The sequence below is a fragment of the Sebastes fasciatus genome, chromosome 10, assembly GCF_043250625.1.
Source record: "Sebastes fasciatus isolate fSebFas1 chromosome 10, fSebFas1.pri, whole genome shotgun sequence".
Lineage (NCBI taxonomy): Eukaryota > Metazoa > Chordata > Actinopteri > Perciformes > Sebastidae > Sebastes > Sebastes fasciatus.
This window is the reverse complement of record NC_133804.1, coordinates 2,691,340-2,703,964: the sequence shown is the minus strand read 5'-3', so window position 1 is coordinate 2,703,964 and position 12,625 is coordinate 2,691,340. Positions and strand designations below refer to the sequence as shown.

Below are 12,625 nucleotides of genomic sequence, written 5' to 3'. Positions count from 1 at the left end.
ACAGGTCTTCCTCTGTTTATGGCATCTGACTGATGTCAAATGCATTATTCACTCTGAGCAAGATGTTTTCTGCATTGAAACTCCAAATGATAGACAACCCAGTGCTCGGAATAGCAAATGTCAAAACTGATATAAACTAGCATGGAGTTAACTAAACTTAAACAATTAAACATCTTTATGTGTAACTATAATGTATTAATATGAAGAGCATGGATGTATTAAAAGAACTGGGTATCATGCTCCAAGAAGGGGCCTGATTAATTCCAATGAAGATTGCTAACCTCCCACAAACACCAAATTGTCCCTATAGCAGTGATTCCTGAGGGGGATTCCACAGGTGGGACGCAGGAAATTTTATTTTGGGTCACCAAATAAATTATTAGAATTTCTTCCATAGTCTTTTAACTAGGGCTGTCAATCAATCAAAATATTTAATCTCAATTAATGGCGTGATTGTCCATATTTAATCGTGATTAATCACAAATTAATCACACATGTTTTATCTGTTCAAATTGTACCTTAAAGGGAGATTTATCAAGTATTTAATCCTCTTATCAACATGGGAGTGGGCTAATATGCTGCTTTATGCAAATTAATATCTATATTTATTATTTGAAATCAATTAACAACACAAAACAATGACAGATATTGTCCAGAAACCCTCACAGGTACTGTATTTAGCATAAAACAATATGCTCCAATCATAACATGGCAAACTGCAGCCCAACAGGCAACAACAGCTGTCAGTGTGTCAGTGTGCTGACTTGACTATGACTTGCCCCAAACTGCATGTGATTATCATAAAGTGGGCATGTCTGTAAAGGGGAGACTCGTGGGTACCCATAGAACCCATTTACATTCACATATCTGGAGGTCAGAGGTCAAGGGACCCCTTTGAAAATGACCATGACAGTTTTTCCTCGCCAAAATTTAGAGCACGTTTGGTGAGTTTTTAGCCTCCTTCCCGAAAAGCTAGTATGACATGGTTGGTGACTAGTGACTCACGGGGCTGACGGTACCAACGAGTCACATGACTAAAGACTGACATGACAAAATAAGTCAACGTTACTTTTAGTTTCACAGGGGACATGGACAGTGGTCTCCTGGTTGAACGTGTTGTGTTTGTTTGACCCATGCACCAGCCCTCCCATCTGCCTTGAATGGACTCTCGAGGGATGCTGTCCAATCTGTGGTATTTGACGAGTAGGGAGTGAGACCGGGTTGGTTGGGCAGAACCACCTCACCACATTGCTTTGTTCTTGGGAGCTTGATAAAAAGACACTTAACTGGACCCTGTAGGGACGATGCCTCCGTCTGTAGGGAAGTCAGAGGTCGGGTTCATGCACAGAACAGCAGGGTCCTGGAGCTGGTGGGTCAGACAGTATAAAGATGGTGCCTGTGTGAGCACTCTGCTGGCCTCCTGCTCTCAGTCTGTCTGCACTCTACCCATCCCCCGTCCCGCTGAGGTTTGGTTCTTTCATCTCCTCTAGTCAGCGATTAACAGCGATTTATGAGCAGATATGTACTCCATCCAATTTACTTTGTGCTGAAACATTTACAGAGCCCACACAGGACTCACTACAGCGCCGCCTTATCTACTGATGAGAACTGGCCGATAGTCAAAACCATGACATTTTCAAATTCAGTCATTTAGTGATTTTCAGATTGAGAGTAGAGGATGTTGAGGATTGTCAACTTGCATCAAAATCAAAAGTGTCACTTTAGCACTGAGCACTAGCATGACAGCAGAAGGAAATCAACGGTGAATGTGAACAAAAAACAATAAGCTGCTTTGACAACAACAACAAAGGTGTGATAAGACAGGAATTAGAGAAACTGAAGGGATCTCACTGGGATTTGCTCGCACTAAACACTGTGTGTGTTTTCTGCTGTGGGCTTGGTTGGCTTGCTTCCTTTGCCAGCTGTGTGTGTCTGTATGTGTATGTGTGTGTGTGTGTGTATGTGTGTATGTGTGTGTGCTTTCAAGTGCATACGTGCGTGCTTGCATGCGTGCGTCCCGCTGTTCAGCGGTCTCTCTGACAATGTTAGCACTGTAGGCAGAAATGTGTTTGGATGTGTGTACGAGTGTGTGTTTGTGTGGTGTGTTTCCATTAACTCCAGATTGATGTAGTAACAAATAGGCCCTAAGGCCTCTGTACACTGATTGCAGCAGGGACACCTTTTAATGGGCACCGCAATCTCACCCCCCGCGACACCCCCACCACACACACACACACACACACCTAGAGCAATAAGACACACACATGTACACACTCTCTCTCTCACACAGACCCAGTCACAGTGTGACCCTGCGGTACATTTTTAATTATCTACTTGTTTTAACCTGGGGGAGATTTACACCAGCAACCACAGTTATGTTTCCTCTATTTCCACTCTCTCCTCCTCTCTACGTTCACTTGTTCATTTTGTTTCTTCTCTTCTTCATCTTTCTTTCTCTGTTAACTGCTGGTTCCTTTCCCCTTCTTTTCTACATTGTTTTATTCCCATTTTTCTTTCCCTCTCCGCCACCCCCCATATCCTCTCTCTCCTCTGCTTTTCTCATTATTCTCTTATGCTGTGGGTTATAAACACTATTCATTATGCTCATTGTTATTATACTGATGTGGGCTACAGGCAATAGAAAGACAAAACGAGCTGTAATTAAAGATCGATTCTTGATACAAGTATTAAATATTTCAAAACAGTCTCACGGCAGTTTGTAAAATAGTTACAAATTTAATATATTTGACACATTGACACAATTTTTTTTTTTTTTTCATGATGCTCAGCACGACTTTCAGCAATGTAGATTTTGTGTTTGTGTTTCCCTACGAATGTTCAGCAACACATTGGTTAGGCTTAGGCAACAAAACTACTTAGTTAGGTTTAGGAAAAGATTGACTTGGTTAGGCTTAAGCAACAAACTACTTAGTTAGGCTTAGAAAAAGATTTACTTGGTTAGGCTAAGGCAACAAAACTACTTAGTTAGGTTTAGGGAAAGATGAACTTGGTAAGGCTTAGGCAACAAGACTACTTATTTAGGCTTAGGAAAAGATCGACTTAGTTAGGGTTGGGCAACAAACTACTTAGTTAGGCTTAGGAAAAGATTTACTTTGGTTAGGCTTAGGCAGCAAAACTACTTGGGGTTTAGGAAAAAATCGACTTGGTAAGGCTTAGGCAACAAAACTACTTAGTAAGGTTTAGGAAAAGATCAACTTAATTAGGCTTAAACAACAAAACTACTTAGTTAGGTTTAGGAAAAGATCAACTTAATTAGGCTTAGGCAACAATAAAAACGTAATTAGGTTAAGGAAAAGACCGAGTTGATTAGGCTAAGGCAAAAAAACGACTTAGTTAGGTTAAGGAAAAGATCGACTTGATTAGGGTTAGGTAACAAAACTACTTAGTTAGGTTTTGGAAGAGATCAACTTGGTTAGGCTTAGGCAACAAAACTACTTAATTAGGTTAAGGTAAAGATCGACTTGATTAGGGTTAGGTAAAAAAATGACTTAGTTAGGTTTAGGAAAAAAGATTGTGGTTTGGGTTTAAATAACACGAGAAGTGCCATAACTTAGGTATGGAAGTTACATGACAAAAACTACTTAGATAGGTTTAGGAAAGAAACATTGTTTGGGTTAAAATAAGTCAGAAAGTGCCCTAACTTAAGTATGGAAGTTACGTGACAAATAAACTAAATTTGACTTGACGTGATTTCAGACGGGACACAAATACTGCTCTCTGGGCAAAAGTCCTGTGTTTGTTGACCTACCCATCTACCCCGACCTCCTCCCTATGCGAGTTCGCCGCTCTTCATGCTTCCTGGTTCACAATTTTGGGATAACATAGAAATTGATTTCTTGCTGACCATCACGAAAAAAAATTTAAATTCGTGTCTATGTACACGAATCAATCCATTACATTTTGTGACTATTTCATGAAGGACTGTGCGACTGTTCTGAACCTTTATTTTAAATCAAATTCAGGAAGAAAGAGCACTAGTGCTTGAGGGGTTATTTGCACATCCTCCGACAAATTCAGCCTTTAATACAGTTCGTTGTAGGTGTGTAATGCTAATGCAATCCTATCACTACTATTAGCAGCTAAAGATGGCTTGACAATAAATATCTAAATGTCAGATACATTTATTAGAAGTCTTACTATGTCACATTTGTTTCTTATTATTGCAGTTTCTGAACTTCAATACTGCGTTCAATCAGAAATAGATGAGGAATAGAAGTGACTATTTAGACACAAAGCAAGACGCAACTCGTCAAGTTATTTGATTAATCCATTAAAGAAAATGTCATTATCTAGAGTTTATTCAGTACAATATCTGAGGCATATTTAACTCATTTTTTAGTCCCACTTTAAAAAAATGAATTTTGTTTAGTGTGAGCCAGGAGATTAGAGGTGACAAAGCTGACTGATGAATGTAGACTAGAGAGTGAAAATGAATGTGAATGTTAAACCAATGTGATGAAAGTGCACATAAACTGAAGCATGATGGATTGTGATATGACTTGATAAATTAAACACAATAATAACTGGTGGTGTAAAAATGCTCATTTCATTCATCACAAGCTCAACAAATGGCTATGGTTCATTATTTACCATCAAGGATTTGTCTTATAATGCTCTCACACCTAAATGTCAGTCATGTGTAAAGCCAGTAGAGCTCAGTGCTCAACTGTCCATTGTTTCTCTCATCTCTCCTAAAATCTCTTCCGGTGTTTAACCCCCGACTCCATTCACTCCTTTATTTTCACCGTTTCCTCTGTCTTTCACCTCAGCGTGGTCCAGTGCAGGTAGCAGTGGTTATATGTGAGTGGAACACATCCTGATGCCTTCTTCAGGATGTTCTTGAAACCCTAAAGAAGGCTGTTTGTGCTGATACACGTGGGTTGTAACTAAGGGTGGGAAAAAAATTAATTCACTTGTGTATCGCGTTTTTTTAAATTTTTCTATGATTTCGAAATTAATTTTTTAATGCCAGAATCACTTTATTTGCTTCTTTTGACTATGCGGAGGTAAGAGGAAGTTAGCGCTTTTATTGTTGTAGTGTTGGTCACGTGACGTTCCGTATCCATCAACCAAAACAATCTGCAGCGAGCTGAAACAACAAAGCAGAAAATGGCGGAGGGTCTGCATGGATACATCCTGCACTACACATCCAGTAAAGGATGGAAACACTTTGGGTTTCACACATTGCAGGAAAAGCAGAGCTAGACATCACGGCTAAAGCTGCATGCTAACTCTGTCACGGACAGGAAACGTTATCGTATCGCAGTAACGTGCGGTCGAGCCAGCCGTCACTCTCATCTCCGTGGTCAAATCAGCCATCGCTACAACTGTAGCGCACCCATATACTGACATTTATGTTAAATGCATTCAAACGGCCCCGATGGAGCTGACCATGGATGGATACAGAGAACGGAGCTGGCGAAGTTAGCAGAAGTATACACGTGAGACTACGTCTGGTTTTCAAAATAAGGTGTTAACAAAGGGAACTGTATATATAAAAAATACATATATGGAAATCCGATTGATGTTCAGATTGATATTCACCAGAAGTATAAAACATTCCATGTTCCTTATAAATTTAAAAGAACATACCGGTAATTTGTGAGGGAAATGTCTTTATTCTTTGATTTTGGGGTTCCTGGAAAAAAATGTAATAAATACTGCCTGACAATGACTGATATATTTAACTTCAGGACATCTCTGACTACATACATACTGAAAATCAAACATTCTTACTGTATTAATTTAGATATTTTCCAAATTAAAAGTCCCTAGAAGTGTATGATTCAACTTTTTCCCATGGTCTAGTGTTAAAAAAAGTTAACAAAAAATAAATCGTAATATCGAATCGCAATACTTAAAAATCGCAAAACATATCGAATGGGCACCCGAGTATCATGATAGTATCGAATCGGGAGATGGGTGAATTGTCCCAGCCTTAGTTGTAACCCATCTCATAGCCATCCCATTAAAGGCTTTTTAACTTTTTGCTGAAAGAATGCCTTTGACCTTACTTCTTTTGTGAACTTTTGTGTTCCCTACCAAAGAGCACCTTCATTACACTTGTTTGAACTTCTGAGCACTCCAGACATTTTCTCTCTTTTTTGAAGCAGATGGGAGTACCGGCACGGAAGATAAGCAATGTACTGCTGTGGATGCCACGTTATTGTCACACAATAGCACTAACAAACTAACCGGTCGATGCAGCGGTAGACCAGCAACTCCCGTGTTCTGCGAGGTAAAATTGCTCTTTTTGTGAATGGAGTCTGGTCTGGTCTTGAAGACCGAGATATAACAATTTCAGTTCCCCGTCGGAAAGGGCTGTCTGATGTTGATTGATTAGCTTACTGTGGAAACCTACAGCACTGCTTTTAACAAGTGAGCATTTCATTTAAAAAAACAAAATGAAAGAGAACACAGATGGACACACCCTTTAAAGGTCCCATATCATGCTCATTTTAAGGTTCATACTTGTATTTTGGGTTTCCACTAGAACATGTTTACATGCTATAATGTTTAAAAAAACTTTATTTTCCTCATGCTGTCTGCTTGAATATACCTGTATTTATTCTCTGTCTGAAACCCTCCGTTTTAGTGCATTTCAATAAAATTGCAACAGAATTGCGTTGCTAGGCAACAGCTTGGGTCCTTGTTTACTCCCTGTCAGCTGATGACCTTCACATCCACTGCGACAGGAAATAAACTGGAACCCATTTAGAATGTTTACATTTAAAACTTTGAAATGGTCTAAATATTGTAGATTTGTGACATCACAAATGGACAGAAATCCTTACGGCTTGTTTCAAGCTCAGTTTCTGAATACGGGCTGTGTGTATTTCTCTGTGGATTAAGCGTTTTGATACTTTCGCGGTATTTAACAAAAAAATACATGAAAATGTCCCTATTTACAGTATGGGACCTTTAAGAATTTACTGGCAAGTTTGTTTAGAATCAATTTCATTTGTCAATTTTGTTGTTCATGATCTTTCAAACTCACCGGAATGTCTAATATCTATGACAGTCACTTTACCCAGCCAAGAAATAGCCCCACATGTAACCCCCCTGTAGAACTACAACTTGAAGTTTTTAAACTTTTTTTTGGTGCATATTAAACAAACAAGATTCTGTTAGTGTGTGTGTGTGTGTGTGTGTGTGTGTGTGTGTGTGTGTGTGTGTGTGTGTGTGTGTGTGTGTGTGTGTGTGCGCGCGTGTGTGTGTGTGAATAAGTGAACTCTACCTGGCAGACGTAACTATCAGACCTCAGCTGTCAGTGTTCATTTGCTGGCGACACGCTAAGTCGTCTGGGAGATTGAATAGCCGTCATGGAAATCACCTAAGCACACACAGGTGCGCGCACACACACACACACACACACACACACACACACACACACACACACACACACAAACACTACACGTGTGGCCATTAAACAGATTACACAATGTAGCTTCACAAACACAAATATCTGGAAATAATCAACAAACACTACCTTGAGAGCAGGACCAGGAGTATTTATCGCTTAATCAATTAGTCAACTGGCAGAAAATTACGTTTTGATATTCTATGAAGTCATTTATTAAGCAAAAGTGCCAAACACCTGCTGCTTCCAGCTTCTCAAATACTACAATTTTCTGCTTGTCTCTATTTTATGATTATGAATGTTGGGACTTTGACTGTTGGTTGGACAAAACAAAATCATGATTTACTATTTTTTGATATGTGAATAAATAATGAACCCTCTGACACCCACAATAGACCAGATTTGGGGGGATTTTTTAGGGGGGTACAGGGGGTCTTTAGCGGGAGATAGCAGGTCAACAGTACATGTCACATAGAAGTGGTGTACATCATCTGAAAGCTGGAACCTGGAGATTAATCTGAGATGCAGCTCAGTACTGTGTATCAAGTTGTTCTATTCATGAATCAGAAATAAACATAATTTAATTAATTATTTAAAATCAATTTTAAAAGTGTTTAAGTGTTTAGAACACTGTGATAAAAGTATATGATGACCATCCCTGCAGCAATTTCACTTGATACCATTTGTTACACAGATTTTGTGCTAAATGGGGACGGGGGTTGTCACACTGAAAGCTCTGTCCCCAAAGGTTGTCAGGTTTGTGTGGGGGCTGGAGAGCTGACCAGTGCCTGAGGATCTGTGTGTATGGGTGGAGGAGGTCAGATAGGTACTGAGGAGCCAGGGCATTGAGGGATTTGTAGGTGAGGAGGAGGATTTTGTAGGTGATGCGGTACTTGTCCGGGAGCCAATGGAGGTGGATGAGGGTGGGGGTGATGTGCTGCCAGGGCTTGGTGCGGGTGAGAACCCTGGCAGCTGAGTTCAGCACATACTGGAGCCTGTCCAGGGCTTTGCTGGGAACCCCGCACAGAACTTCATTGCAGTAGTCCAGACGGGAGGTGTTGAAGGCGTGGATGAGGGTTTCTGCCACGGAGTCAGAGAGTGATGGCAGGAGTCAAGAGATGTTTCTTAGGTGGAAGAAAGCGGATTTGGTGATGGACCTGATGTGCGATTGAAATGAGAGAGTCGGGTCCAGGATGACAGCCAGGTTGCGGACTTCCGAGGATGGGGAGAAAGAACAGCCATCGACGTCCAGATGTAGATCTCCAACCTTCCGGAGCAGGGCCTTGGGAGCCACAACCATCAGCTTGGTTTTGTGAGTTGAGTTGAGTTTTAGGAGGTTAGATGACATCCAGCTTTGTATTTCATGCAGGCAGTTTACAGGTTAATGAGTTAATTGAAGAAATAATTGATTGATTGATTCAGAGTGAAAATAATCAGTAGTTGAAGTCTTAGTTTTGGACACACAAACAGGAAAACATGCTCACAGATACTTTCAGAATTCACACACACACACACACACACACAGTAGTATTAGGTGCCAGCGTGAGGCTGGCTGTGAAAGGCAGGGTGAGATAAGGAGGCAGGCTTTCCGTCTCTTCCTCTTCCTCTCCCCTCTTGTCTCTCTTTCTCCGTCTGTCTCCGTCTCCTTCTCCCCCCATCGTATTTAATCTCTCTGCGTCTGTCTCCCTCTGTCCCTGTGAGGTGTCTGCCTCTATCTCACTTTCCTTCCATCCGCCTGTCTTCCCTTCACCGCTCTGTATATCTCTAACTGTCCCTTTGTCTATCTCTCTCGGCTCATTCGGTCGTTTCATTCATGTGTCTTAAAATGGTGATGCGTCATGTCATTATTCCCTTTCAAACTGTCACAGAGAGATAACGTGAGGTGGGCGGGGTGCGGGATGAAATGAAATGCAACAAAGGTCTTTATATTGCAGATTTTCAGCCGTGAGAGACTCTGGTTGCGTTTGCCGTTGTTAGTCATCCTCAGCCGTGTAATTCAGAGCAGAATAATGCAGCACAATGCCTCCAAAGTGTCAAATTATCTGCAACAATAATACAGATAATACACAGCCATTTATTCATTTATTTTCTCTAGCCTAGTTAAGGGTGATAAAAACCTTGTGTACGTAATAAAACCTGAATAATTGGTGCTTAGAAGTAAATGAAAATAAGTGAGAAGGTCAGAGATGGATTAAGGGGAAAGAGAAACGGTACAAAATAAGTGGGGAGGAAAAACAATGGTGAAAGAAAGAAGGAGGATGGATGGATGAGAGGAAAACAGTGGAGTGGAAAACTCGGGGAAGCAATGAAAGTTTCTTTTTTCTTATCTGAAATATTAAAATGAAGGAGAATGTATGAGTGATGGATGGAGAGAAGAAGAAAAAGGTAGGATGGAAGAGCAAAGTAGGGAAGAAAAGGAAAGATAAATTGAAGAATGAGGGAAGAACAGATCAAAGAAAGGCAGGAACAAGACTCGGTCCAAACTGAGTCTATGTCTGGACAGTGTCTGGTCAGTCTGTGAATTTGTGGCTAAATTCTTACACAAATCTTCATTGGTCATGTCTATAATGTTAAATCCAGCAGTACATGTCCACCAGGTCCGTCGAGGACACTAGGGGACGCGCTCCTCCACTCAACTGTCTGTTCAAGTGGTGACCTACCTTCTCTTGGAATGCACCTGATTGGTCCCTGGTTTTCTGCTCGCCGTTTCAAACAGGAAACAACATGGCGGCCTGCTCGTAAACTTTCTGTAAGTCCGTCTAAACAATCCACCAAAATCTACTTCTGAAAACATTTTAGGCGAGAAACAGGCGATGCCACCGCTGAATATCATTTCATTTTAGAACTAGATCGCCTAGTTCGACAGCTTGGTCCTCGTTTTGTGAGCCGGATGCGCTGGACGGGCTCATTTGCATAAAGTTGAGATTTTTTAATTTTATGCAAGACCCTCTCCAACTCGCTGCAACACTCCCACCATGCACTGGGCGACTGCTTCTCCTGCTATCCTTAGGAAATAAATGGAAGCAGCGAGGCGAAGCTTTGCTCCGAGCGCGGAACTCTCCACCTTCCGCCAAAGCTCCGACTGACGGAAAGTCTGATCTGGGTCTGTCCGCAGCAGGCTGGTCGCCGCTGAACTGAACTGAATGAGTTCATGGTGAACTTGCATGACTTCATCTGATTTAGCCAAAATCTGACTCGGAGGCATGAATAATATAGCCAATCTTCTCGCTGATGGTCTTATTTACTGATGTAGGTCACAGAGGCAGCATCAGTATAACACTGAGACTGTTTCAACTAGTTAACAAGTAAGAGAGAAATCAACTTGCAACATTAATACAACAGTCGTCTCTCTCTCCCACGAAGGGCATCCTGACCACCTCAGAATCCTGATCCCTTCTGAGTTTTTTTCCAGAGTCGCTCCAATTACAACGAGAATGGGACATCAAATTTACAAAAGACGGATCCTTTCTAGACATAACCCGCTTACGGCGGTGAGTGGAACAGCTGACACGCCCCCCTGGAAACATAAACAAAGGACTGTTCCCGCCTCTTCATTTTGAAAGAGCAACTACCAATGAGGAAACTCCAACACTGTGTAACCAATTGTGTAACTTCATCACTCAGTGACAAATGTTTGTGTTTATAGGGCCCTCTGCGGGCGACGCCACAGGGTGAGGAGATCAAGATAGGGATGTCACGAGAAGCAATACTTCAGTACCAAGTCATTGCCAAGACTCTGAAAACGTGACGGTACTCGTTTTTCTACAGTACCGTAGGTACCGTCGGGGCTTGAGACTAACGGCGTCCCGTGGTCCCAAGAATGATAGAAAATGGCTTTTTGATGCAATAAACTCACTAAAAGTACTTCAGTACATCTTGCTGAAACTAAAACAGAAAGAAAAAAGCTTTATTCGTCAATCAACACAAGCAATTTTACGCAAGGCAGTTAGATGTATTTCTTTGCATATCCCTCCTAGATACCACACCACACACACATATTGTTAGAGGGGTCATAGCGCAGGGTCAGCCATATACGGCGTCCCTGGAGCAGTTTTTTGGGGTTTTGTGCCTTCCTCAAGGGCACATTGGCAAACTGGCACCTCTCTTGCTACCAGTCCGCACTCCATACTTGGTCCATACAGGGACTTGAGCTGGCTACCCTTCAGTTCCCGAGCCAAGTCCCCACGGACTGAACTGCTGCCGCCAGTTGTGCTGTTCACCGACTGCCAACCGCTAACCTTAACTAGCTCTCGTCCTGCCGATTTCAACACGGAAGTGCCATTGAGTTACATTATGATGCCTTATTTCAGGCATCCAACTACAAACTCATTCAAAAATCCCATTGGCTTCCAGACGAGGGAACCGGAAGCGCTAAAATGCTAACTCATTTTCGTGTTTCAGGAATCATTCCTGTAGTACTGTAGGTCCTATAGGTATGGACTACTAGGTTTCTGGTACCGTGACATCCTGAGAACAACAAATTCAGAGACGGGTGCAATAAAGTAGGAAAAGGAGAGAGAGAGAGAGGAAGGGAATTGTGAAGGAAAGCGACGGGGCAGTTAGCAAGGAATAGGTAAAGGAGGGGAAGAGATGGGGAAAGAAGAGAGGTGGATTGGGAGAAGATAAGAAGAAACAAGGAACAAGTAGAAAAGAGCGGAATTAGAAAAGAGAGGTAGGAAGTAAGGAAGGACACACAGCAGCCGATAAGACTGTTGTGGGAGTATCTGAGTTGCCTCTTTATCACTGTCAACACACATACACGCCGTTTCTGTCTTCATCACTCTCTCCATTCACTCACAACACACACGAGACACAACACGTCAGACCACAGAGTACAGGGTGTTTCTATCAGTGCCATGTGCAAACTCACACACACAAATGTGTCTGTGTGCCTTGATATAAACAGGCTGTTGAAAGACAAAGAGAGAGAGAGAACAGAGGGACAGTGAGAGTTGAGAGCATCAAAGCGATTGGGAAAATAATTACAGGTGAAAGGATGATCGATCTGCGATGAAAGTGCGATAGAGAATGGATTCTGTTCTTTCTTTTGCCCTCGCTTTCATTCGTCATCTGGCGGCCTCATGAATATGGTAAACAATTTTTGTTTTCAACCTTGATGGATAAGGAGGGACTGACGGAGGAGACTGGAGAGGAGGTAGAGCAAGAGGAGGTGAAGAGGGTGAGGAAGGTGTTTAACGGAGGTGAGACGGTCACCTTAACATCGGTTTCACTGTGTTTTAAGGG

General features: G+C 41.8%; 1 protein-coding gene across 5 annotated transcripts in view; it reads left to right on the top strand.

Moving 5' to 3' along the window:
- The window catches only part of il1rapl2 (interleukin 1 receptor accessory protein-like 2), a 566,284-nt gene that overhangs the window by 469,819 nt on the left and 83,840 nt on the right, over positions 1-12,625 (top strand). The gene's annotated exons all lie outside the window — the stretch shown is intronic.